Below are 27,807 nucleotides of genomic sequence, written 5' to 3' on the forward strand. Positions count from 1 at the left end.
TGTGCTGGAAATGGAGGAACACAAGAGTGCCACTCTCATTCTAGGAAGACCCTTCCTAGCAACTGGACGATCCCTCATTGACGTTCAACAGGGGGAAATAACCCTGAGAGTCAATGATGATGAGTTTAAGTTGAACGCTGTCAAAGCCATGCAGCATCCAGACACATCAACAGACTGCATGAAAGTTGATCTCATTGACTCTTTGGTAGAGGAGATCAACATGGCTGAGAGTCTCGAATCAGAGTTGGAAGACATCTTTAAAGATGTTCAGCCTGATTTGGAGGATTCAGAGGACATAAAAGAGCCTCTGAACTTTCTTCTGAAAGAGGAAAAACCTCCTAAACCCGAGCTCAAGCCACTACCACCATCCTTGAAATATGCATTTCTGGGAGAAGGTGACACTTTTCCAGTGATCATAAGCTCTGCTTTAAATTCACAGGAAGAGGAAGCACTTATTTAAGTGCTAAGGACACACAAGACAGCTCTTGGGTGGTCCATAGGTGACCATAAGGGCATAAGCCCAGCTAGATGCATGCACAAAATCCTATTGGAGGATAATGCCAAACCAGTGGTTCAACCACAGAGGCGGCTAAATCCAGCCATGAAGGAAGTGGTGCAGAAAGAGGTCACCAAATTACTAGAGGCTGGGATTATTTATCCCATTTCTGATAGCCCCTGGGTGAGCCCTGTTCAAGTCGTCCCAAAAAAGGGAGGCATGACAGTGATTCATAATGAAAAAAATGAACTGGTTCCTACAAGAACAGTTACAGGGTGGCGCATGTGTATTGACTACAGAAGGCTCAATACAACCACCAGAAAAGATCATTTTCCTTTACCATTCATAGACCAGATGCTAAAAAGACTAGCAGGTCATGATTATTACTGCTTTTTTGATGGCTACTCAGGCTATAACCAGATTGCAGTAGATCCCCAGGATCAAGAGAAAACAGCATTCACATGTCCATCCGGAGTGTTTGCTTATAGAAGGATGCCCTTTGGGCTATGCAATGCGCCTGCAACCTTCTAGAGATGCATGCTCTCTATTTTCTCTGATATGGTGGAAAAATTTCTGGAAGTCTTCATGGATGACTTCTCAGTATATGGAGACTCATTCAGCTCCTGTCTTGATCACCTGAAACTTGTTCTGAAAAGATGCCAAGAAACCAACCTAGTTTTAAACTGGGAAAAGTGTCACTTCATGGTGACTGAAGGAATTGTTCTTGGGCATAAAATCTCAAACAAGGGAATAGAGGTGGATCAAGCAAAAATAGAGGTAATTGAAAAATTACCACCACCTGCCAATGTTAAGGCAATCAGAAGCTTTCTGGGGCATGCAGAATTCTATAGGAGGTTTATAAAGGATTTTTCAAAAATCGCAAAACCTCTAAGCAATCTGCTAGCTGCTGACACGCTATTTGTGTTTGACACAGATTGCCTGCAGGCGTTTGAAACGCTGAAAGCTAAGCTGGTCACAGCACCAGTAATTTCTGCACCAGACTGGACATTACCATTTGAGCTAATGTGTGATGCCAGTAATCATGCCATTGGTGCAGTATTGGGACAGAGGCATGACAAGCTTCTGCATGTCATTTATTATGCCAGTCGTGTTTTAAATGATGCCCAGAAAAATTACACAACCACAGAAAAGGAATTACTTGCAGTGGTTTACGCCATTGACAAGTTCAGATCCTACTTAGTAGGATCAAAGGTGATTGTGTACACTGACCATGCTGCTCTTAAGTATCTACTCACAAAGCAGGATTCAAAACCCAGGCTCATCAGATGGGTATTGCTTCTGCAAGAGTTTGATATAGAAATAAGAGACAGAAAAGGGACAGAGAACCAAGTAGCTGATCATCTGTCCCGGATAGAGCCAGTGGAAGGGACGTCCCTCCCCTTTCTTGAGATCTCTGAGACGTTCCCTGATGAGCATCTATTTGCCATTCAGGAAGCACCATGGTTTGCCGATATTGCAAACTATAAAGCTGCAAGGTTCATACCCAAGGAATACAATAGAATACAAAAGAAGAAAATAGTTACTGATGCAAAGTACTACTTGTGGGATGAGCCCTATCTCTTTAAGAGATGTGCAGACGGAATTATCCGTAGGTGTGTCCCCAGAGAGGAAGCACAGAGAATCCTATGGCATTGCCATGGATCTCAATATGGAGGCCATTTCGGAGGTGAGCGAACAGCCACCAAGGTCCTCCAATGTGGCTTCTATTGGCCCACACTCTATAAAGATTTCCAAGAGTTTGTACGTAATTGTGACAGTTGCCAAAGAGCTGGTAATCTGCCTCATGGTTACGCCATGCCTCAACAAGAAATCTTGGAAATAGAGTTGTTTGATGTATGGGGAATTGACTTCATGGGACCTTTCCCACCATCATACTCAAACACTTATATTCTGGTGGCAGTTGACTATGTATCAAAATGGGTTGAGGCTATTGCCACACCCAACAATGATACTAAAACAGTGCTGAAGTTCCTCCAGAAATATATCTTTAGCAGGTTTGGTGTCCCTAGAGTACTAATCAGTGATAGGGGCACTCACTTCTGCAATAAACAGCTTTACTCTGCCATGGTTCGGTATGGAATTCGCCACAAGATAGCCACTCCATATCATCCACAAACCAATGGGCAAGCTGAAGTCTCTAACAGAGAATTAAAGAGAATCCTGGAACGGACAGTAAGTACCCGTAGAAAGGATTGGGCACGGAGCTTGGATGATGCTCTGTGGGCTTACAGAACAGCATTCAAGACCCCTATAGGGACCTCTCCATACCAACTTGTGTATGGTAAGGCATGTCACCTGCCCGTGGAACTGGAACATAAAGCCTATTGGGCAACCAGGTTCCTAAACTTTGATGCCAAATTAGCAGAAGAAAAACGATTGCTCCAGCTAAATGAGCTAGAGGAATTCAGATTCACAGCTTTCGAAAATGCCAAGCTTTATAAAGAAAAATAAAAAAAATGGCATGACAGAAAGCTGTCATCTAGAATCTTTGAGCCAGGGCAGAAGGTCCTGTTGTTTAACTCTAGACTCAGGCTATTCCCCGGGAAACTGAAATCCCGATGGAGGGGACCATACGTGATTACAAGTGTGTCACCATATGGTTATGTGGAGCTTCAGGATATTGATTCTGATAAGAAGTTCATTGTCAATGGGCAGAGAATCAAGCATTATCTTGAAGGCAACATTGAGCAAGAATGCTCAAGGCTGAAGCTAGATTAAAAGCTCAGCAAGGTCCAGCTAAAGACAATAAAGAAGCGCTTGCTGGGAGGCAACCTAGCCATGGGGCATCAATCCTCTAAGCATTTTCGCCCTATTTTTATTTTTTATTTGTTTATATAAAGTTCACTGACACTAAGGTATAGAATCATTTGTATAAGTTTACAGGGTTACAGAAGGAATCTGCACACAAAACAGAGATAGGAAGCTCAAGGGCAAGAAAACGCCAGTAAAGAGGCATTTTGGGCGTTCAGCGCCCAAAATGGGCATCCACTGGGCGCTGAACGCCAGTGAAGACAGCAATTGTGCGTTCAACGCCAGAAACAGGCACCCAATGGGCGTTGAACGCCAGTAATGGCAGCAACTGGGCGCTGAACGCCCAGGAGATCAGCATTTGGCGTTGAACGCCCAAAACAAGCAGTGTTTGGGCGTTCAAACGCCAGGAAGACAGGGAGGAGCCAAATCCAGTTATCCCACACGTATTTCCATTTTAATTTCAAATTTTATGCTTCAATGCATGATTTTTACATGAACATATCAAGAACCCTGATTTCTAAAATCCTTAATTTCTAAAAATCCATCTTTCCAAATTCAATCCAACTCTTTTCAAAATCTTTTCTGAAAACAAATCTATCTTTTTCACTCAAAAATCTTTTCAACTAATCCATATCTTTTTCAAATATCCATATTATCTTTTTCAAAATTCAGAGTTATCTTTTTCAAAAATCTATCATATCTTTTCAAAATTAAACTCTATCTTCTATCTTATCTTTTTCAACTCAATATTTTTATCTTATCTCTTCCAATTTTTCGAAAACCGACCCCCCACCCCTTTAAAATTGGGTTCGGCCTCCCCCTCCTCCATCAACAAGTGCACCTCGATCTCCTTCTATCCCTCTCCTTTCTTTTCTTTTGCTTGAGGACAAGCAAACTTCTAAGTTTGGTGTGTTTTTCCGAGATCACTAAGATCATGGCTCCCAAAGGAAAACAATCCAATCCAAGAGGCAAGAAAGAGAGCGTTCCAAAACCACTTTGGAATCAAGGGAAGTTCTTATCTAAAGAACATTCAGACCATTATCTTAAAGTAATGGGTCTGAGATCAGTGATCCCGGAAGTTAGATTCGATCTGAAAGAAGACGAATATCCGGAGATCCAGGAGCAAATTCGAATCAGGAACTGGGAAGTCCTAGCTAATCCTGAAACAAAAGTAGGAAGGAACATGGTCCAGGAGTTCTATGCTAATATGTGGCAGACTGACAAGCAAAGACTATCTGGAACAGCCTGCTACGAATTTCGGACCATGGTCAGGGGAAAGATTGTTCATACCACCCCTGACAAGATCAGAGAGATATTAAAGCTACCTCAGCTAAAGGATGATCCAGACTCCTTCAACAGGAGGATGATGAGAGTAGACATTGGCCTGGATAAGATCCTAGAGGACATATGTATCCCTGGAGCCAGGTGGACCACCAACACAAAGGGCGTCCCAAATCAACTCAAGAGAGAGGATCTCAAACCAGTTGCCAGAGGATGGCTGGACTTCATTGGGCGTTCTTTGTTGCCCACTAGCAACCGTTCTGAAGTCACAGTTAAAAGAGTAGTGATGATTCATTGCATCATGACGGGGAAGGAAGTGGAGGTTCATCAGCTGATTTCCACTGAACTCTACAAGATAGCTAATAAAAATTCAAGAGAGGCCAGGTTGGCTTATCCAAGCGTGATTTCTCTGCTGTGCAAGGACGCTGGAGTCAAGATGGGAATAACTGAATATATCCTAATTGAAAAGTCAATCACCAAAGCATCAATGGAGAGACAACAAGCACAGGAGGATCCTATCAAGAAGAGAGCACAGGAATTCCTCCCAGAGATTCCTCAAGCAGAATATTGGGAATATCTTGAGACGTCTGTCACCAAGATACAGGAAGCTATGGAGCAAATAATAAAACAACAGAAGGAACACAATCAAATGCTGACCTATATGTTTAAAGAACAAGAGGAGCAGGGGCGTGACTTAAGGGAACTGAAGCGCCAAAAGCCTTCTCTACCAAGCATCCCAAGGATCAGAGGAACCCCTGTGCCCCCAGAATAAAGGTTGTCAATTTCCAATTTCTGCCTTAACTCTGTGACAGTGTCCTTATAAAAGTTCACCTTAGAAGTCATATAATAGTAATTAGTATCTATTTGATTTTATCTCCAATTAAGCTATAGTTTATTTTTCTCATCATCATTAAACATGAATAAAATAGTAGATCTTTTGAATAAGAAGCAATAAAATTTCGAGTTTAATAAAAGAAATTCTAATTGGTTAAATGTGGTGGCAATGCTTTCTGAATCTTCTGAATGAATGCTTGAACAGTGCATATATCTTTTGAATTTGTTGTTTAAGACTGTTAAATATGTTGGCTCTTGAAAGATTGATGAACATGAGACATGTTATTGATAATCTGAAAAATCATAAAAATGATTCTTGAAGCAAGAAAAAGCAGCAAAGAACAAAGCTTGCAGAAAAAAAAAAAAAAGAAGCAAGCAGAAAAAGCCAAAAGCTCTTAAAACCAAAAGGCAAGGGCAAATAAAAAGGATCCCAAGGCTTTGAGCATCAGTGGATAGGAGGACCTAAAGGACTAAAATCCTGGTCTAAGCGGCTAAACCAAGCTGTCCCTAACCATGTGCTTGTGGCGTGCAGGTGTCAAGTAAAAACTTGAGACTGAGCGGTTAAAGTCAAGGTCCAAAGCAAAAAGAAGAGTGTGCTTAAGAACTCTGGACACCTCTAATTGGGGACTTCAGCAAAGCTGAGTCACAATCTGAAAAGGTTCAACCAGTTATGTGTCTGTGGCATTTATGTATCCGGTAGTAATACTGGAAAACAAAGTGCTTAGGGCCACGGCCAAGACTCATAAAGAAGCTGTGTTCAAGAATCATCACACTGAACTAAGAAAATCAATAACACTATCTGAATTCTGAGTTCCTATAAGATGCCAATCACTCTGAGCTTCAATGGATAAAGTGAGATGCCAAAACTGTTCAGAAACAAAAAGCTACTAGTCCCGCTCATCTAATTAGGATCTGAGCTTCAATCAAAAACTCTGAGATTTTATTGCTTCTCAACCTATTAGTCTTCTATTTTATTTGTCTAGTTGCTTGAGGACAAGCAACAGTTTAAGTTTGGTGTTGTGATGAGCGGATATTTTATACGCTTTTTGGGGTTAATTTCATATAGTTTTGAATATGTTTTAGTTAGTTTCTAGTTTATTTCCAGTAGTTTTTAGGAAAAATTCATATTTCTGGACTTTACTATGAGTTGTGTGTTTTTCTGTAATTTCAGGTATTTTTCTGGCTGAAATTGAAGGAGCTGAGCAAAAATCTGATTCAGGCTGAAAAAGGACTGCTGATGCTGTTGGATTCTGACCTCCCTGCACTCAAAGTGGATTTTCTGGAGCTACAGAACTCGAAATGGCGTGCTTCCAATTGCGTTGGAAATTAGACATCCAGGGCTTTCCAGCAATATATAATAGTCTATACTTTGCACAAGAATAGACGACGAAAACTGGCGTTCAACGCCAGTCCTCTGCCCAATTCTGGCGTCCAGCGCCAGAAAAGGATCAAAAACTGGAGTTGAACGCCCAAACTGGCACAAAAACTAGCGTTCAACTCCACAAATGGCCTCTGCACGTGAATTGCTTAAGTCTCAGCCCCAGCACACACCAAGTGGGCCCCAGCACACCAAGTGGGCCCCAGAAGTGGATCTCTGCATCATCCATCATAGTCCACTCATATTTTGTAACCCTAGGCTACTAGTTTAGTATTTAAACGACTTTTAGAGACTTATTTTATATCTCATGACATTTCAGATCTAAACTTTGTATTCTCTGATGGCATGAGTCTCTAAACCCCATTGTTGGGGGTGAGGAGCTCTGCTGTGTCTCAATGAATTAATGTAAGTATTTCTGTTTTCTATTCAAACACGCTTGTTCCTATCTAAGATGTTCATTCACGCTTAACTGTGATGAAGGTGATGATCAGTGACATTCATCACCTTCCTCAAACCAAGAACGTGTGCCTGACAACCACCTCCGTTCTACATCCGACTGAATGAGTATCTCTGAGATCTCTTAATCAGAATCTCCGTGGTATAAGTTAGAACTGATGGCGGCATTCATGAGAATCCGGAAAGTCTAAACCTTGTCTGTGGTATTCCGAGTAGGATTCAAGGATTGAATGACTGTGACGAGCTTCAAACTCCTGAAGGCTGGGCGTTAGTGACAGATGCAAAAGGATAGTAAATCCTATTCCAACCGGATCGAGAACCAACCGGTGATTAGTCGTGCTGTGACAGAGCGCGTGAGCGTAGTTTTCACTGGAAGGATGGAAGGTAGCCATTGACAATGGTGATCCACCAACACACAGCTTTCCATAGGAGGACGTGCGTGCGTGAATCAGAAGACAGAGGAAAGCAGAGATTCAGAAGACAAAGCATCTCCAAAACTCCAACATATTCTCCATTACTGCACAACAAGTAACCTTTAATTTATGCTCTTTTGGTTATTCACAATTCAACTGATAAACATAATTGACTTCCTGACTAAGATTTACAAGATAGCCATAGATTGCTTCAAACCAATAATCTCCGTGGGATTCGACCCTTACTCACGTGAGGTATTACTTGGACGACCCAGTGCACTTGCTGGTTAGTGGTACGCGTTGTGAAAAGTGTGATTCACAATTCGTGCACCACTAGGCTAAGGGAATTGGGCAAACTTGAGTCATTGGGTCTAATGGATTTGGTGATTTGAGAACCCTTAGTGATTAATTTGATAACCATTGACACTAGCCTACTACTAAGTCAATTAGTAGCTAGGTTAGAACTTATGGATTGATGTTGATCAAGCCATTTGATATACTTCAAGTATAGAAGTAAACTTAATGAGCTTGGTTCCTCACAATTGTCAAGATATGGTTATTAGACAAGTATGGTGACCTCAATTCCTAGGCCTAGTCAAGAGTTCCATTTATTATTCATATTTGAAAACCAAAAATTTCAATTGCATTAATTTTAGTTATAGTTACTTGCTTAGTTCTAGAGTAGAATTACATTGGATGTTATCTTGTTAGTTTGAAATTGCTCATATCTTATTTTAGTTACTTAATTTAGTTCTTGCACTTTAAGATTTCTCGCATGTTAAGTCTAGTAGTTTAATTTCTTGATCATGACTCCCAACCCTGGAATTCTAACCAATGTTGATGCACATGTTTACCCATTCCTTGTGAGACGATCCGAGGTTTGAATACTTCGGTTTACTTTTATTGGGGTTGAACTTTGTGACAACCAAATCTTAAAATTTGATCGACGGTTATTAGTTGATTTGGAACTATGCTTACAACGAAGTTCTATTTCTATTAAGAGAAATTCTAGACTGACAATAATTCATAGCATCAAGGGCCTCTAGCCTAAGTTTTCACACCACATTACAATTTAGATACAGAAAACCGAGACCAACGTTAGCCGCTTTTCCGCTTAACCCGAAACACCTCTAAATCACTTTTTCACAAGCTCACCAAGCTTCAACACCTCAAAGAACAGATTTTTAGCACACCAAAGCCCACTTCCAAGCTTTCCAAAACCTCAATCAAGCTTCAATATTCACATACACACTACCTAAGCCACAATTATTAGATCCAAACACAATAACTCAATACCCAACATCATAAACCAACAAATTCCACTAGGGTTGAGAATCTTACCACACCCAAGGATCAAAGAGACAAGATTACTCTTCTCCTTCAAGCTAGGTGGATCCTATAACATCAAAGAGCCCAAAATCTCAACACTTTTTTTTCCAAAAATTCGAATTTAAGGTTGATAAAACTGGACTAAAATTGTAGCTTACCTCAAGAACAAAGTAGCGAGTTTTGTAGAGCTCGTTGCGGTGAACGTGTGGCCGCAAACGCTGCGGCAATCGGAGCTCCGGATCAAAAGTTATGGTGGTTTGAATATCAAGTGAGAGTTTATGTTTTTGGAAGAGTTTTCTTCCCTTCCATGGCTGCATTTGGGGTTTAAGGGAGGAGAGAAAGTGCTGAAATAAGGGTTTTAGGTTTAGTTTGGTTGGGTCAAGGGCCCAATATGGGTCCGGTTGGCCCGGTTTGACCCGTTCGGTCCAATCTTGGACCGATTTCTATAAAATTTGTATCAAAATTCTCATTTCAATCTCCTCTATCATATTAAGCCATAAAAATCACATTTTTGGCTTTCTAGAATAAATTCTCATTTATGGGCTAATTAGTCATTAATTAACCGGGTTTTACATTCTACCCACCTAATTGGGAATTTCGCCCACAAAATTTGAATTTAATTACCTGAGAATAAGTGCGGGTAATCAGTTCGCATCTCCGACTCAAGTTCCTAAGTGTGCTCCTCAACACCGGCTCGACTCCATGCCACTTTGGCTAATGAAACCTCTTTTACACGCAACCATTTGATACTAGTATCGTTAATTCTGATCGGAGTCACCGGAAGCATCAAATCTTCTTTTAACTAAACAGATTCAGTTTCTAACACATGGCTAGCATCAGGAGTATACTTCCGAAGTTGTGACACGTGAAATACGTCGTGTAGGTTCGAAAGGTGGGGTGGTAGAGCCATTCGATATGCCACCATCCCAACCCCCTCCAGGATCTGAAACGGACCGATGTACCGAAGATTCAACTTCTTCGCTTTTATTGCCTTACCTACTCTTGTGGTTGGAGTAACTTTAAGGAAAACATGGTTTCCTTACTCAAATTTCAAGGGCTTCCACCTCTGATCGGCGTAACTTTTCTGACGACTCTGCGCAGTGAGTATCGTATCCCAGATTTTCTTGACTTGTTCGGTAGTTTCAGCTATCATCTCCGGCCCCAACAAGCCTTTCTCCCCAGCTTCATACTAGCATAGTGGAGGTTAACATTTCTTCTCATACAGAGCCTCATACGGAGCCATTCCGATGCTCGCATGGTAGCTATTATTGTACGCAAACTCCACCAGCGGCATATATCGATCCCAGCTCGCCGGCTGGTCCAGAACACAAGCCCTTAACATATCTTCTAAGATTTGGATCGTCCTCTTGGATTGACCATCTGTTTGAGGATGGTAAGTGTAAGGTCCCACATCAGTTGGGAAGGGGAACGAAGCATGCCTTATAAGGGTGTTGATACCTCTCCCTAGCATGATGCGTTTTGACGAGTGAGTGTGGGGGGGCTTCGGCTATCATCCCTATCGTCAAAGGCAAAACCGTGAGGCCTTGTATGCCAAAGCGGATAATATCGTGCTAGCGGGTGGTTTGGGCTGTTACAGTAAGCTGTGCTCAAGCTTAAGCGGGTCCCGAAAGCTTTCTGAAATGCACCCCAAAACCTTGAAGTGAAACGAGGATCTCTATTAGAGATTATAGTAACAAGTACACCATGAAGTCTCACAATCTCATTTATGTATAATCGTGCTAGCTCCTCAAGGGTGTAATTCATCCAAATGGGTAAAAAGTGAGTTGACTTCGTCAGTCGGTCCACGATCACCCAGACAGCATCAAAACCGGCCCTAGTCCTTGGCAATCGCGACACAAAGTCCATCGCAATGCTTTTCCACTTCCATTGCGGAACCTCTAAAGGTTGCAACATCCCGGAAGGTCTCTAGTGTTCGATCTTTACTTTCTGGCAGGTTAAACACTTTGAAACATATTCTGCCACATCATTCTTCATACCCGACCACCAAAACATCGCCTTTAAATCATGGTACATCTTAGTACTCCCTGGGTGAATAGAGAATATGCTTTTGTGTGCTTCCTTTAAGATATCTTGTTGCAAAGTGACAACATTCGGCACAATGATCCTATCCTTGAATCTCCATAGCCCATCCTGATCCTCTGACACTCTCCACCGCTTTCCTTGCTCAATAGCTGGCAACACCTTTGGTAACACATCATCGTTTTCATGAGCCTTTAGGAGATCGGATTTAAAGTCACTTGAGATCTGCAATCGACTCAAACATAGAGTTTCAGACACTTCTTGATCACCAATCTTCAGACTCTCAAATTCTTTGAGCAACTCCTCTTCTCGAAGCATCATGATGAAGGGATTTTTTGATGGTATAGAATTTCACAAATGAAATCTCGTTGCAAGTATAGTTTCTAAACCAACAAATAATCCTCAATCAAAAATTTGTGTGTCACAAGTACAAACCCCAATAAAAATAACCGAAGTATTCAAACCTTGGATCGTCTCTCAAATAATTGCAGGGAAGTGTTCATGTTATTGGTTATGGGACAAGTATTTTTGGGGAATTGGATAAAGGACAAGAAACATAAATGACAAGAAAGTAAATGAAACTCAAATGATAAAAAGGTCTTGGCAAGGGTTGATGGTTAAGGATCTTTATCTTTGTTACTAACCAAAACATGATAATTGCAAGGATTAATCTCATTAAGTCATCCTCCAACAAGTGAAGGAAAGTCAAATGAGCTACATTAATCCTAATCCATAGGTCCTAGCCACCTCACTAATTAACTTAGTGGAAGCTAGTGTCAATGGACACCAACCATCATTCACTTGGACATTAGCAACTCAAGTTCACCTAAGTTACCATCCCAAGCCAAGAATACAAAAATCTACTCTAACATCCTTCCAAGCATTTTATCAAACACTTGGAAGGCACAAAAGGAAAGCAAGATAAAATTGCAAGAAAAGTAAATCTACAACTACCAATTGCAAGAGAATTAACAACAACAAAGCAATTAAACAATAAAAGAAATCAAACATAGATTGCATTAAAGAAAAATAGAAGAAACAAGAGTGCATCAACAACAAAGTAAACAAATACAAGGAGTAAAGTACTAAACTAAGAAACCAAAAGTAAAGGAACAAGAAATTGTAAATGGAAAGTAAATCAACGCATGAATTAAATCTAGATCTAAGAAATCCTAATATACATCTAACCTAATTCTAGAGAGAAAAGAGAGCTTCTCTCTCTAGAAACTAACTAAAGCATCATAAAAACTAAACTATGTGCTCCCCCCTAAACTCCTCTTGAATTCTGCATGTAATAGGCTCAGAAAATCAGTTGGATCTGGGCCTGGAAAGCTCAGAAATTGCCCCCAGTGTACGCGTCGATTGGCATTTTTACTTTCCACGCGTACGCGTCATGTCACGCGTATGCGTCGCCATGCGACTTCATATCCACGCGTGCGCGTCTCTCATGCATGTGCGTCGATGTGTGCACTCCAAATCCTTGATTTTCCATGATCTCTCCACTTTGCATGCTTTTTTCTTCACTCCTTTGATCCATTTCGAGCCTTTTCAACCTGAATTCACTAACAAACACATCAAGGCATCTAGTGATATCAAAGGTGAATTAAAATTAGCAAATTAAAGGCCTAAAAAGCATGTTTTCACTCTTAAGTATAAATTAGGAGAAAATTATGAAACCATGCTATTTCATTGAATAAATGTGGGAAAAAGTTGATAAAATCCACTCAATTCAGCATAAAATGTACCACGAAATAGTGGTGCATCAAATCTCCCCACACTTAAACCAAGCATGTCCACATGCTAAACCAAGAAAGAGACAGAGGGTATCAATATTTATTCAATGCAAACTAACTAAAGGCAATCTACCTACATGCAATCTATCTAAATGAATGCAACTACTTGGTCAAAATAAATCAACTTCCAAGAAAGCATATATAAGCATAAGGGCTAAAAGTATTAATAACCATGCCAAACCACAATTGAATTGAGTTATTAAAGATTATACAAACTTGCAAGAAAATTGATGATTCTAGGTGAAAACATGTAACTGAGCAATCGAACCCTCATTGGATGTGTATCCGCTCTAATCACTCAAGTGTATAGGGGTGATTCACTCAATTCTCTTCTAATCATGCTTTCTAAGATTTGTTTTTCATCTAACAATCAACAATTATTTCATGCATGCATACAAATATCATGAGGACTTATCCATAGGTTGTAATGGGGTTAGGGTCAAGGTAGGATGCATATGGTCAAGTGAGCTTGAAATTTGAATCTTTGATTAACTTAAACTTTCCACCTAACCTATATAACAACCTATACAATTTCAAAGCTAACCTAATTACCCATTCTTCACTTATTCACATACTCATGCATTCTATTTTTTATCACCACCCATATGCATTGATTTTTATTGAACTTTACTTTGAGGCATTTCGTCCCCTTTTTATTACTTTTCTTTTTTTTCTTTTTATATATATATATATATTTTTTTTTCTTTTTATTTTTCTATATATATATATATATATATATATATATTTTTTTTTTCTTTTCAAACTAAAATATATACAAGAGAATCAATGCATATGGTTTAATCACAATTGACACATGAGTATGTACCCAATTCCCATGATTTTCAATGAAAAAATCAAAATACACTTTTACCTCAACCAATGTCCCAAGTTTCCCCACACTTGAATGATACACACTCACTAGCCTAAGCTAATCAAAGATCCAAATAAAGGAAATTTATTATTTTTTGCTTTAAAGCTTGTAATGTGCTAAATTAAGGAATAAGTGGGTTAATCGTAGGCTCAAAGTTGGCGAACAATGGAAGATAAAAGGTAAGGCTATTTGGGTAAGTGAGCTAATTGAAACAATGGCCTCAATCATATAAATGCATGTATACATGGAATAATGGACATAAAGAATCGAACAAATCAAAGATTACAATCATAGAAAGAGAATAATACACACAAGAATGAAAATAAGTGGTTATATGATGTAACCACACAATTAGGCTCAAAACTCACAAGCTTGTGTTCTTAGCCCAAAAAATCATGTTTCACAATATATAATTCAAGCAAGTTCAATGAAAATTTTTTTTACTCAAATCAATTGGGTTGCCTATAGATAAATTCTTGAAGAATTTCATTATTTTGACTAAGCTTATTATGTATACATATGCAAAAATAAGAAAATGCAACAAAAATTCCTAAAAGGCCTAAAATGAAATGCGAAAGTATCAGGATTAGAAATTTGTCACCCAGGAGCACTGACTAGTCGGACGACCTCCCCACACTTAAAAGTTTGCACCGTCCTCGGTGCATTCAAAGATGAACAAGGCGGTACGGCGACTACACGGGTTGACACCTTCAGCTGGCAGATCAACCGGTTGCTGCATGTTCTTTCTCCCGCTTCCATTTTTAGCTTATGGTGCGTCATTCATGAAAAATAGAAAATAATACCGTAAGATGCGAAAATGTAAAGCAAGAAAGCATACATTGTTGGAATGAGGTAAAAACTACTAGAATGGGGTGAGTGAATTAGTGTGACATTAATGACAAATAGGTGTGTGAATTCTAAATTAGGCGCCTTTTAGCACACACACTATTATAGAGAGATATGTCACATTTACACAAAAGAAGGATACACTTCACTCATTCTAGTATGCTTGGGATGCTTCAAAGTGACTTGTAAGTTAAGATAAACAAACAAGTGGTGAAGAAGCATAAAAGCATTCAAGCCATAATCAAGCAATTGTGAATTGGACGAAGGTATGGACATAGATTGATGTGCAAGGTACCTTTAATGAACAAAATGGAATATGAGACTTACACATCAATCAATGACACACTTTGAATTTGGCTCGCATCATCTAGTGGACATAAGATAGGACACATGGTTGCTATGTAATGTAATAAAAGAAAACTAGAGGTGAAAAGTCAATCACATAGCAAGCACGGTCCACATAGCTTGAGAACTTTAAAGAGGATGTCTTTAGGTGAGCTTCCAATCTAATCTCACAAAAGAACAATATGCCAAAATGAGTAATCTCAAATATGTGTAGAGCACATAAGTACACAATTAATGGTCAATCATGTCATTTAAGGCATAAGCATAACATATGGATGTATATGATCAAGCAACATGATGCATTAAGATAAATGCACAACATCCATCAAGAAATTGCCTAATCAAAGAAAAGGGTTCAAATCACATGGTGGCCAAATCATGCAATTCAAAAGACTTAAAAAGCTTGAAGGCAATGTCATTCACTTGGTGTTCACAAAAGTTAAGCATGAAGAATTCAAAACCAAGTGACAAATTGTAACCTCAACAAGAGAAACCAACAATGAATATCTAAAAACAATTATGCTAAAATAGCATTCAGTTAGTAATAAGCAGCAATATACAGCAAACAAGGTTAATAATCCAACACTTATCATGAAAAACAGAAAATTAAACAAAAATCAAACTAACCAAATAACTATCTAAAAGAAATGGTGTTAGATAGTGATTGGTAGTGTTGGATGATGGGTGAAGGAGGAAAAGAAAAGAGAAGAAGGGAAGAGAAGGAAAGAATGTGTAGAAGAAAAGAAAAGAAGATGATGAAACAGGGCTATCCACGCGTACGCGTAGGGTGACGTGTGCACGTGGTGAGGTGAAATGGGAGCGACGTGTACGCGTGATGGGTTATTTATAGAGGCGACGCGTACGCGTCCTTCACGCACATGCGTGGATGGCGGCAAGGGTGATCGATGCGTAAGCGTCTTCCACGCTTACGCATGGGTCGTAGTTGTGCCGCTGGCACAAAATGCGCACAAAGTAAGCACAACTCTCTGGAATTTGTATGGAGGTAGAAATTTTGAATCCACGTATATGCGTGGATAATGCGTGCGGGTGGATTGGCAAAAAACTTGGGGTCACGCATATGTGTGGAATGGTGCTCTATTTTTCAAAAATTTTCCATGTTCTTGCACCAAATCAAGCATTCCAAACCTCCAAACAGCTACCAAAAACACCATAAAACCTTATTTAACATCCTAGAATACTAACTAAACTCAACAAACCAATCAAAACATGAAATTAAACTAATTTACCAATATGTACAAAAGGAAAAAATGAAAAGATGTTACCATGGTGGGGTGTCTCCCACCTAACACTTTTATTTATTGTCCTTAAGTTGGACTTATGGGGAGCTCTTCCTCAAGGTGGCTTGTGCTTGAATCCATCCTTGAACATCCACCAATGCTTGGACTTCCAATAAGCTCCATTCTTCAAAATTAATGCCACCAAGCCTTGATGGAGTTCTTCACCAACCATGAGCTCCGAAAATTGATTCTCCTTGTGCGATCTGGGATCCCACATTTTTTTTGACACCCATCTTCAAGTTGATCATTATTGTGCCATCCGGGTGGTAAGCAAGATTAATTCTCAATGAAGTGCCTAACTCTCCTTCTAGACCCATCCAAGTTATCACTAGCCCAACCCTTGCATCTAATCCTTGAAGTATTGACCATAATGAGCCTTGATTTGCAATGCCAACCACGAAACATCCTTTTCTTACGCTTCATCCCGCAAAGTGCCCTAAGTTGACCATCCGTTTCAAGCAAACCATACTCAAGTAGGAGAATAAAGCTAATAGAGATAAGCTTTACCCACTCGAATGAAGGAATAGATGATAACCTAGGAAAAGAAACTTCTAAGGATCTTGACAAAGTGCACTCAACTCCCGTCCTTCTTTTTCTAAGGACCTCCATCTCCTCACAAGATTTCTCAATTTCAATCTTTTGTCCATCAATTTTATCTAACTATTTTCCCTTACTCAAACCTTAATTGGGAGGGTGGGAGGAGTCTACCTCCACAACACTTTCAAATTCACCAGGAGAAGGTTCTTCAAATTCAATGGATTCTTCACCACTAAGATTTGATGCTTGATCTTCATTGCCATGGGAACTCAATTCTTGCTCTATCCCATCCAATTCTTCATATAGAATATGCCTTGGAGGATGTGCACTTTCCTCCTTAACATCAACTTCATTCTTCTTGGAAGGGTTTCCCTTAACTCTAGGTTCCCATGGAGGTTCCGCATCTCCTAAGTCTTCAACCAATTCTTCCCCTTCTTCAACAATCATAGCTTCCTTGAATTGTTCCAATACAAAGCAACATTCCTCATTTTCTACCGGAGTTTTCAATCTTTCCTTCATGCTATGCTCCTCAATTGATTATCCACATGTGGCCATGGGAGTACTTTGAGTGCTCAAATATTGGGAGGCTAATCGGTTTACCACCTCGTCCAAGGCGGCCGTGAATTCTAGCACCTTTCTTTTCATCTCTTCTTGCCCTTGAAGAATAAGATCAAGGGTTGCATCTATTGGAGATTGGGGTAGATAAGAAGATTCACTGTTTTGGAGAAAGGGTTCATAATAGGAATGTGGTTCTTCTTGGTAGGGGTGTGGCGATTCAAAACTCCTCGATTGCTCCTCCACAATCATCCTTGAACATGTTTTGCTTGTGGTATGAATCCCATGAATCTATCTTTTGACGGATGGTTGCTTGAAGCTGATCCATTGATTCCTTGAGGCGATCCCTTGATTCTTGTTCCAAATTTCTAACATAAGTAAGATCATATTGCTCTTGGATCGATGGACATGAATATTCTTCCATGGAGGGTTATGGTAGAAAGTAGAATTCATCTTGTGGGTGAAAATTTGCATACATTGGAGGTGGATTGTAAGGTCCCACATCGGTTGGGAGGGGAACGAAGCATGCCTTATAAGGGTGTGGATACCTCTCCCTAACATGACGCGTTTTGATGAGTGAGTGTGGGGGGCTTCGGTAATCATCCCTATCATCAAAGGCAAAACCGTGAGGCCTTATGTGCCAAAGCAGACAATATCGTGCTAGCGAATGGTCTGGGCTGTTACACGATGCAAGCTAGCGCTGCTGCAACTGCTCATGCCATGGAGAAGATGGGACATGGAAATAGGAATTGGATTGGAGAAGGAACTGGGAATAACTTAGGGGTTGGTCCAATGACTCTGGCTACTTTTTTGAAGGTTAAGTCACCTACTTTCAAGGGGTCGACGGATCCTATTGAAGCTGATAACTGGTTCAAGCCATGGAGCACGCGTTGCAAGCTCAACATATTCCAAAAAACCAGTTTGTGGAATTTGCGGCCTATCCGTTGTTGGGTGAGGCTTAGCACTAGTGGCAGGGGGTGTGTCGACTGATGCAGCTACAAAATGAGGATATTCCATGGGAGTTATTTCAGACTGTTTTCTACAAGAAGTACTTTCCAGAGTCAATAAGGAAGACAAGGGAGTTGGAACTCATGCAGTTGAAGCACGGGTTTAAGACTGTAACAGAGTACACCAGTAAGTTTGAGGTGTTTTATAGGTTCTCAAGGAATTTTCAAGGTGCTCCCGAGTCCTACGAAAGTTGAAAATGCATCAAATACCAAGGATGCCTCAAGGATGACATTATGACTACTGTGGCTCCGTTGGAGATAAAAAGATTCTTAGAACTAGTGGACAAGGCTAGAGTGGTTAAAGATTATGCTAAGAAGGTGGCTTCGGCAAGGGATACTCGAGGAGGAAACAACAACCGAAGTCCTAGAGAGTATTTTCAACTGAGGGGATCGAACTTCAAAAGGGATGCACATGCTCCTTAGTACCCTCAAGATCAAGGCAACTTCAAAGGAGCTAACTATGATCTGTTTCTCCAGACAAATCTTGCTCAGCATTTTTTGTACATATATGAGGCTGATCTAAATCTTGCTCAGTATTTTTCGGTTCCTGCACTATAGGTTGAGCCGATGCCAGATGACCCTTGGGGGCACCATGTTGTAGCTACTCAGGCCGCACACTCTGATCCTACAATGGTTAGACCTTCTAATGTACCACCCATCTGGGTTGAGCAGTTGGAAGCAAATTTAGAGTCCGATGTGGAGTCTATTCTTGAGAAGGTTGGACCAGTTATCAGAAAGTTGTTTGGAGACCATCTAGAAGTTTGATGTAACTGACCTTATGTTCCTTTTGATGATCTATAGTACCGTTTTTCCTCGCTTTTATAGTATTTTAGAGGGATAGTATCTTTCAATAGATCTGTTCCAGCTTAAGGGACCCGTGTAAGGGTTGGGACTATTTTTTATATCTTGTCTATGTATATACTCAATGTAGTTAATCTGTATTTTGGATATTTGGCATGTACCTTTCGACCTATGTCATATATTTTGTCTATCCTTATATGTCTTTCTTGTGATATTACTATAACTATTATTATGAGTTTGCGAAAGATTTATTTCAATGCCTTAACACACCAAAACAGAAACGACTTTTATTAATCACGTTAATTCGAAAAAGGCTTCTAGAAATACCTGATAATGAAATTTCGAGTCAATAGCCAAGTAGGTCCGTATGACAAGTAACACCTAAACGATTGGAATTAGTCATGATGTGTCAAAAGTTGGGTCATTAAAAGTTAGTATCATAGCACTTCGTCCTTAGAGCCTTGGAATGGACTGATTATGCTTCCTTGCATACTCTGAATTTTTATTCCATGCAGTTAGGATATTCTATAATATATTCTGCATAAAGGTCTGTGGATATCCATTTTAGTAATACTGATACTTGATTTTGATATGTTAAGATTGATCACCTTAATATTGATTGTTAGGTATCAATAGAACTCAAATGGTTGTGAACAGATAAGGACACCCTTGACCAGAGGAAACGAGTGAGGAGACTTTTCTTGGCATAATGACTATCCTCGAATTCATAAACGCTATGGTCACTGTTGTACGCAATTCAGTAGCTGCTACCAATCGAGTAGTTGAATGTCTTAATCGTCAAAACGGAGCTGAAAGTAGTCATGGGGCTAGACAAGGAAACAGGAATGATGATGAAACAAAAGGTAGGGCACGCAACGGTAACCAACCAATGACACTAGCTTCTTTCTTAAAGATAACCCAACGCAGTTCAATGGAAACACAAGTGCTACATGAGATGATGATTGGTTCAAGGAGATAGGGCGATCCTTACGAGCACAACAAGTCCCTGAAGGACATCGTGTAGAATTTGCTGCTTACATGCTGAGAATGATGCACAATACTGGTGGCAAGGAGTACTTCAACTACTAATCCTTCTAACACCAAATCTCAATAATTTTCTCAATATTCAAGCTTAGCAACAGCCCTTAAATACATAAAAAATAGTTCAATTCTTGTCAGATCTATAATGGTCGAACTTTAAAGCATCAAAATCAACGAGATTTAACAAAATTTCAAGCACAAAATCACTCAAATTCAAAAAATAATCATCAAACCAAAAATCACACATAAAGAATACATTTAATTCATATTAAAATTATCGAATTCTACCTCCGTACAGAATCAAAATAACAGAAGCTCCGGAGAAGCTTTCTGACCGAGCTACTAAAGAAGAAAATGTTAGAAATCGTCTGTGCCTTCTAGAATTCCAATTGGTCGAACTCAAAAGGAAGAGGAGCTACGTCACTATCAACTTCTACCGAAGAAAAGTGATGCCAACGTGTAGAAAAGGAAGATACATCTACTTTTATCGAATTAGGTTTTTTATTGGAATTACGGATCGTAAGAAATCAGAGTCGAAAGCCAAACGGTCATAGAGGTTCTCTCTTATTCACTCTCGGTTCGTTTGTTTCTTTTCCAAGTTCGATGACAAATGAAGAGAAATGAAGATGAATAATAATGATTCTTGATTAAGTGGCATTGATTTATTAAATGAAAGGGATATATATATATATATATATATATATATATATATATATATATATATATATATGTAAGCCATGTTTTCATTTTTCCTTTTGTTTCTTTGATGGCTTCGGCCACTTTCTTTTTTTTTTTTGAACAATAATAATAATAATTAGCTAATGAGTTATAACTCAAATGGCATAGTTTCTTCATACTCATTTAAGAGGTTGCAGGTTCGAGTCTTCTTATCTTTGGTAAAAAAAAATAATAATTAAAATTCTTTTATCTTTTTCTAAATATCTCATTATAATAAAAATTATTTAGAAAGTCTAATGGATTTTAAATTCAAAGTATCATAAAATTTAATTTAATAACTTTAAAAAAATATTTTTTTTAAATAAAATTCTCAATAAATATAATAAATCGTAAATCACTCATTATTTAATTTTCAAAAGGTCAGATTGTTATATTGCCGACTCACTGTCACAGGTGCGAGCAACTGGATCTTCTTCTTACTTCTGGGTCAGTGGGTCAGCATCTGCTTCTGTGTATTCTAGATTTCTAGTTCGTCATTTGCCATTGTTTCTCATCTTTTTTAATTATTTCCCTGTTCTAAATTTTTCTTTATTTTTTGAAAGAAATTTGTTACAATAAAAATATGTATCCACAATTTTTATTGGAATTTGATAATTAGTGATTTTTGGACCTAAGAAAATTTGATTGTGGCTATGGTTTATGGTTGGACTAATTATTTTATTATTTTTGTTCTTAGATCTGATTTTTCTTATCCTAGTTAAGGTTGATGGTTGGATTATTTTCTATTATTGTGTAATTATTTGTTCTATTTTCTGTTATTGTATTATGTTTTTTCTTTCTGTTTTGTTGCTTTTTTGAACTATTTTTTATTCAATATTAATACTATTATGATTTTGGTTGTGATTCTTGGATCTATACAGTATGCTGTTCTTGATCTTTGTTCTGATTTTGTTCTTGATTCTTGGTTTATTTATTGATTGTGATATTTATGCATTTTGATAACAGTGAATTTCAATTCAGTTTGGTTGGTCACTTTTGATAAAGAATTGAAAATTATCACTCTTATGAGTTTTGACTGTTTCAAATATGAGTCCATTATTTTTCCCATTTAGCCAAGTAAAAAGTGACATGATACATTATACTTAATAAGCCAAATTAAATAAAATGTAATTGATTTCGAGATTTTATATTCTTCATTTTAACCTTTATTAATTTGACTAACTCATGTTTCTAGCATGAAGATTAATTGGTCACAACCAAATTCAAAATGAAGCTTAAAAGTGTTGTCCATTATTTATTATTTATCATATCCTTTCTTATTAGATAGAAAGAATATACCAGAAAAATGTTTCTAGCATGAACATTAATGGGACTTTTTAAACTTCAACCCTATTAAAATTCAATTCTTCTTCAAAGTTATGCTTCTGCATTTTTTTGTTCTATAAGTTATTTTACATGATTGGGTGTAGAAAAAAGTTCAGGTCATTTATTTTGGGTGTTCTTTTATTTTGGCTATTTGTTATTGTTGGATCACAGATCACTTTAATTTTGGGTGTTTTCTCATTTTGAGTTATATACTTTGCTTTATATGCAAAGTAAGATGACTGAAAACAGTAATATTGAAGCAGCAGGGATGTCTGCTAGCACTCAACTATCTTCTCCACCGTCAAGTATTCATAAAAATGGGTCAGCTGTTTGGGATCATTTTGATATAGAGAATGCTATCAAGAAGAAGGCTACATGCAAATATTGTGGTAGCTTAATACAATATGGGAATAAAACCAGCTCAATGGGTGGTTATTTGAGAAGATCCAAGCAAAATCCTAATAATAATTCGAACAAATGAAGAAAAACAACAACCGCACCGGCTATAAATGAGCATGGTGTTTTAAATTCACCCAATGCTTCCAAATTTGACCAAGAGGAGGCTCAAAGGGCACTTGTAGAAATGTTTGTTGGGGAAGAGCTACCATTTCGCTTCGTTGAGAGCCTAAAATTTCGAAGATTTATGCATGCTCTACAAGCAAGATTCAAAGTTCCTTCATGGACTACATTAGCACGTGACATTGAAGCTCTTTATACTGAAGAGAAGATGAAGTTGCAAGATTTTTTTCTCGACAAATTGTGGTAGAGTATGTCTAACAACTGACACTTGGACTTCAATTCAAAATTTTGCTTATATGAGTTTGATAGCACATTTTGTGGATTTGGATTGGAAATTGCATAAAAAATACTTCATTTTTGCCAAGTGACAAGTCATTCAGGAGAGGTTGTAGGAGCAACTATTAAATCTTGTTTAAATAATTGAAATTTGAATCAGGTATTTAGTGTGACAATTGATAATGCATTGTCTAATGATGTTGCAATTAAATATCTGAAGCAATGATTAAGTTCTTGGAATAGCATTATTTTGAATGGTGAATTTATTCACATGAGGTGTTGTTCACATATTCTAAACTTAATTGTAAAAGAAGGGTTGAAAGAGATCGATAAATTAGTTTTGAGGATTCGTAGTGCAGTAAAATATGTTAGATCTTCCCCATCTTGAGCCACTAGGGTTCAAAAGTGTGTTGAACTAGAAAACATTCAATATAAAGGCTTGTCTTGCATGGATGTTAAGACTAAGTGGAACTCTACCTATCAAATGTTAGAGGTAGCTTTGAAGCATCTCAAAGCATTTGAATTGCTTCCTTTGAAAGATAACACATATATAGAAGAGATGAGTGGAGAAAAAGGGAGAGGTGTGCCTTCTGATTCAGACTGAGAGTATGCTATGTCCATTGTACCATTTTTGCGAGTGTTCAGTGATGCCACTGTACATATTTCTGGTACATTATATATTACCAGTGATATGTATATGAAGGAAGTATTTGCAATTGGACGATTTATTCGTCATTCTTGTGATTCTGTTGATTTCAGTAGACGATTTATTCGTCATTCTTATGATTCTGTTGATTTCAGTACTATGTCAATGGCAGAAAGGATGAGGGTTAAGTATGAGAAGTATTGGGGCAATCCTGATTAAGTGAATATGTTGTTATTGATTGCTATCGTACTTAATCCAATGCAAAAGATTGAGTATGTCAATTATTTCTTGGATTACTTATTTGGAGAAGAAAGAGGGGGCCAATTGAAGTCCAAGTTGTCCAAGTACATAAAGTTACTTTATCAGTAATACCAAAGTTCTGAGAAAGCAAGTAAAGCTAATATGCAAGATGTTGAAGCCAACAACATTAATACCGATGTTCATGGCATGAGCTTTTCTCTACAAGTAACAGGTCGTAGAACAAATACAATGCAAGATCTGAACTTGATAAATATTTACAAGAAGAATGCGAAACATACTCCCAAAAGTTCGATATCCTAATTGGTGGAAGGTCAACTTAACTTGATTTTTGCTTCTGGAAAATATGGCTCGTGAGGTATTGGCTATACCTGTTTCTACGGTAGCTTCAGAGTCTGCATTTAGTATTGGAGAAAGAGTCCTCGATCCATACCGCAGTTCCTTAATACCTATAATGGTAAAGGCCTTAGTCTGCATAGGAGATTGGCTTAAGGAAGATCTTTTCTCTTCTTTAGATGATGATGATGGTGAAGTTCTTCAACAAGTTGATCAAGGTATAAAATTTTTTTCATATTAGTTACAAATTAAAATTTGTTGAAAATATAGACTTGATATTAAGAGTAAAGTATCATTTGAGTAGGATAACATTGGTAGTAGGATAACATTGAATCACGTTTATAAACGTTAAGGATACAAATAGGACGATTTAAACGTTAGAGACACAAATAGGACTTACCCGAAACGTTAGGGACAAAAACGATACTTTACTCTTAATTTGTTTTCCTTGGCAGATATATTTTTCTCTAATGATGGTGCTTGTTCTATGACAGCATCAATTGATAAACTTGATGATGACTAGGTATGCTTAGTATTCACATTTGGTTTTATACTTTCATTCGAAGATTTATCTCAAAATGATAAAGATATATTTTGTTATGTGCAGATACATTTTTCTCAAAAGTTGTAGTTGTTTGATGACTTTGTTGGCATCTTTTGATATTTTGTGGTTGTTATTCTAGGGAGATTTTTTGGTGGTATCCTTTTGATGTTTTGAGAATGATTAAATATTATATAGATTAGCTATTGTCATTAGATTTATAAAGAACCAAATCGTAGTTGTAATGGACCTATATAGTTTAAAAAAGACTTTAGTATTAATTTTACTTTTAAAAAAATTATGGTTTGAAAATTAGATTTTCTAAAACTGGTTTTAAAATTAGATTTTTGGTTAAAAAAACTGGTTTGGAAATGGATTTCTAAAACCGGGATTTTTGGTTAAAAAATCTGGTTTTTGAGGTTAAAAAATATGATTTTAAAACTAGATTTTCAAAAAAAAATGAATTTTAAATTTGGATATTAAAAAACCAGATTTAAAATCGAATTTTAAATTTAGATATTAAAAAATTAGATTTAAATATTAAAATCGGTCTGCAATCAGTTTTTAATTTTTTAAACCGGTTTAAAACCAATTTCTCTTTTTAATTCGATTCTAATTTAATTTCATGAACCACAAAACTTGTTATAAAGTGGATGCGGTTTAGCTTTTGAAAATCCAAACCATGTCCACCCCTAGGTTCAATACACTCTTGTAGCAGTAACAATGTAAAGTGTAAGATTATAATAACATAACAGGTCACTACACTAACCCTTTGATTCTTCAAGCAACTTACAATTAGTCGAAGAATTACGATCAAGATAGAAGAATGGGAAGAGATGATAAATTAGTTAATTGTTAGTATCATAAATAGTTTGATATGGTTGATTCTTTATGTAATGTAATAGCATTAGTATAAAGTTTATAGTCTATTCTCTAATGCTCAATTGCTCATCAATATTGCTCTTTAGATTTTTGATTTAATTTTATTCAACTTTTGTAATTAAGAGTTTGGTGCATTTCAAATCTGATTTTTCTACTTAATTGAATTTTTTTTAATAATAAACTTTAATATTTAAACTTGTTTGTGAATTTTCAACTAAAAATTATAGATAAATTATTATAAGAAATTAAAAAACTTTGAATTTTGTTAGTTTAGAAATTATTAAATTTAAATATTTAAAATTATATATTGAATTTTCAAATACATTTTTAAAAAAAATTAAAATTTAAGTTTACCATTAGATTTACCGTGGGTTAAATCCGCCGGTAACTATTAATTTAATTATTAATAATAAATAATATATTACCGTTGGATTTATCAGGAGAAAAATATGATGGTAACAAGCTCAAGAATTTTGCAATTAAAATTTTATATCCGTTGATAATTAGCGGCAGATGAAAAAATCTACTAAAAAACAGTTACCAACGAGATTTATATTATTAAATTTATTCTGCCACTTAATTCAATGGTAAATAGGTTACTGACAAATTTTTTTGATAAATTAACTGATAAATCTGATAATATTCGATGACTTTTTTGTAGTGAAATTATGAATTTGTATGGGAGAATGACAACACAAGAAAAAAGTAAAAAAAAATAAATAAATAAGAGAAGAAAGAAATAAAAATATTTAAACCGCACCTTTAATTTCTTTCAATTAAATAGAGAGACATGCACAATGCATTTTTATTCTTCAATATTTTGTACGAGTACTGACGAAAAATCATAGCTCCTTGCTGAAATGAGTTTGTATTGTTGAAATAACAACACTCTTATTTTATTTTATTTTTGGTAGGCTTAGTTACACTATAGACCTATATATGATGAATGTTCTACGTAATATCTTGATATAAATAATCATTCCCAAAATTTTAGTGACTGAGTAAAAACTTAAATGGTTTTATATCTAAATAAATCATGTTAATACTTAATATATATGCTGAGTATTCCTATAATCCATCATAATATCATATATATGTCATTGTTTGTGTTCTTCTAGAAGAGCCGGGCCACATAACTACGAGAAAGAAATAATCAAAAGGCTCATTTTAAAAATTTAGAGCAGGCACGCATATCACTCATAAAATCTTGAAAGAAATTACAGGGCAAATTAAATAAAATTAAGAAATGAAAATAGCTATTGATGATGCCCATCAAACGAACTACTATACCATACTTAAGACTATTATAAAATGACATGACACATGACTACTCGCATTTAATTTCCTCAAAGATTTTTTGTAGAAAGATTCATGCATTCGGATCCTATCTCTTGATTATTGTTGTAGTAACTTGGGGCGAATGAACGCACTGTTTTTCATTCTGAGCTGCGGGGACACCAATATTGTTATATTATGATTCGAATTTAATTGCAGAATCTACTTCTTCTTGTGTACATTCATGTTTAATTGCATTGGGAGAATAACGACGTTGAAGTTGCCACGTGGATGTATAAAGTGTTGCGATTGTATCCTTGTGCAACGTAACACATACTAAGAGTTGTTCATAGTTTGAATCCTTACGGCATTATTAGTGAGGTTTGGTTTCTCAAGGCACCGAAGGATTGGCTTTTAAATAAAGTGTGAGGAAGGACTCACGACAAATTTTTAAATAAAATTTTAATATTTAACATGTCAAAATAAGAGATCTTGTGGAAAATTAAAAAAAATGAGTAGTTAATATGGCAAATGTTTTTATCGGTTAACTACAAGTTTTGAGTTTGATTTTTGGAGGTAAAAAAAATAATAATAAAATAAATTCTATTTAAAAACAAATTTTTTATTTATCGATTAATATTGTAAATTTTAGTTAATATTTTAAATTATTTTTTTATATTTTTTTATTTTTCTAATATCACTCTTAATATTACTACAATTTTGTCTGTTGTCGTCACCCTCTCCAACTACCTTAAAATCCTATAAAAATATTTGAAAGGCAATAATAAACAACCAAAAAAGCCCAATTTTTTTATAATTTTGGTTTAATAATAACTGATGTACTGTAAATATAATTTTTTTTTTGAAACAAGAGCTCAACACAAATGTGGAGCGTTAGAGACATAAACCAACATAAAAATACCTATAGTAGTCACCTA

The 27,807-nt window shown here is 36.9% G+C and overlaps 1 pseudogene; it reads left to right on the plus strand.

The window, feature by feature from the left end:
• Positions 1-22,371: 22,371 nt before the first annotated feature.
• On the plus strand, positions 22,372-23,023 carry LOC148576077 (zinc finger BED domain-containing protein RICESLEEPER 2-like; annotated as a pseudogene).
• Positions 23,024-27,807: the final 4,784 nt, after the last annotated feature.

Source organism: Arachis ipaensis, chromosome B1 (assembly GCF_059453495.1).
Source record: "Arachis ipaensis isolate K30076 ecotype BB chromosome B1, ASM5945349v1, whole genome shotgun sequence".
In the NCBI taxonomy this organism is placed as follows: Eukaryota; Viridiplantae; Streptophyta; class Magnoliopsida; order Fabales; family Fabaceae; genus Arachis; species Arachis ipaensis.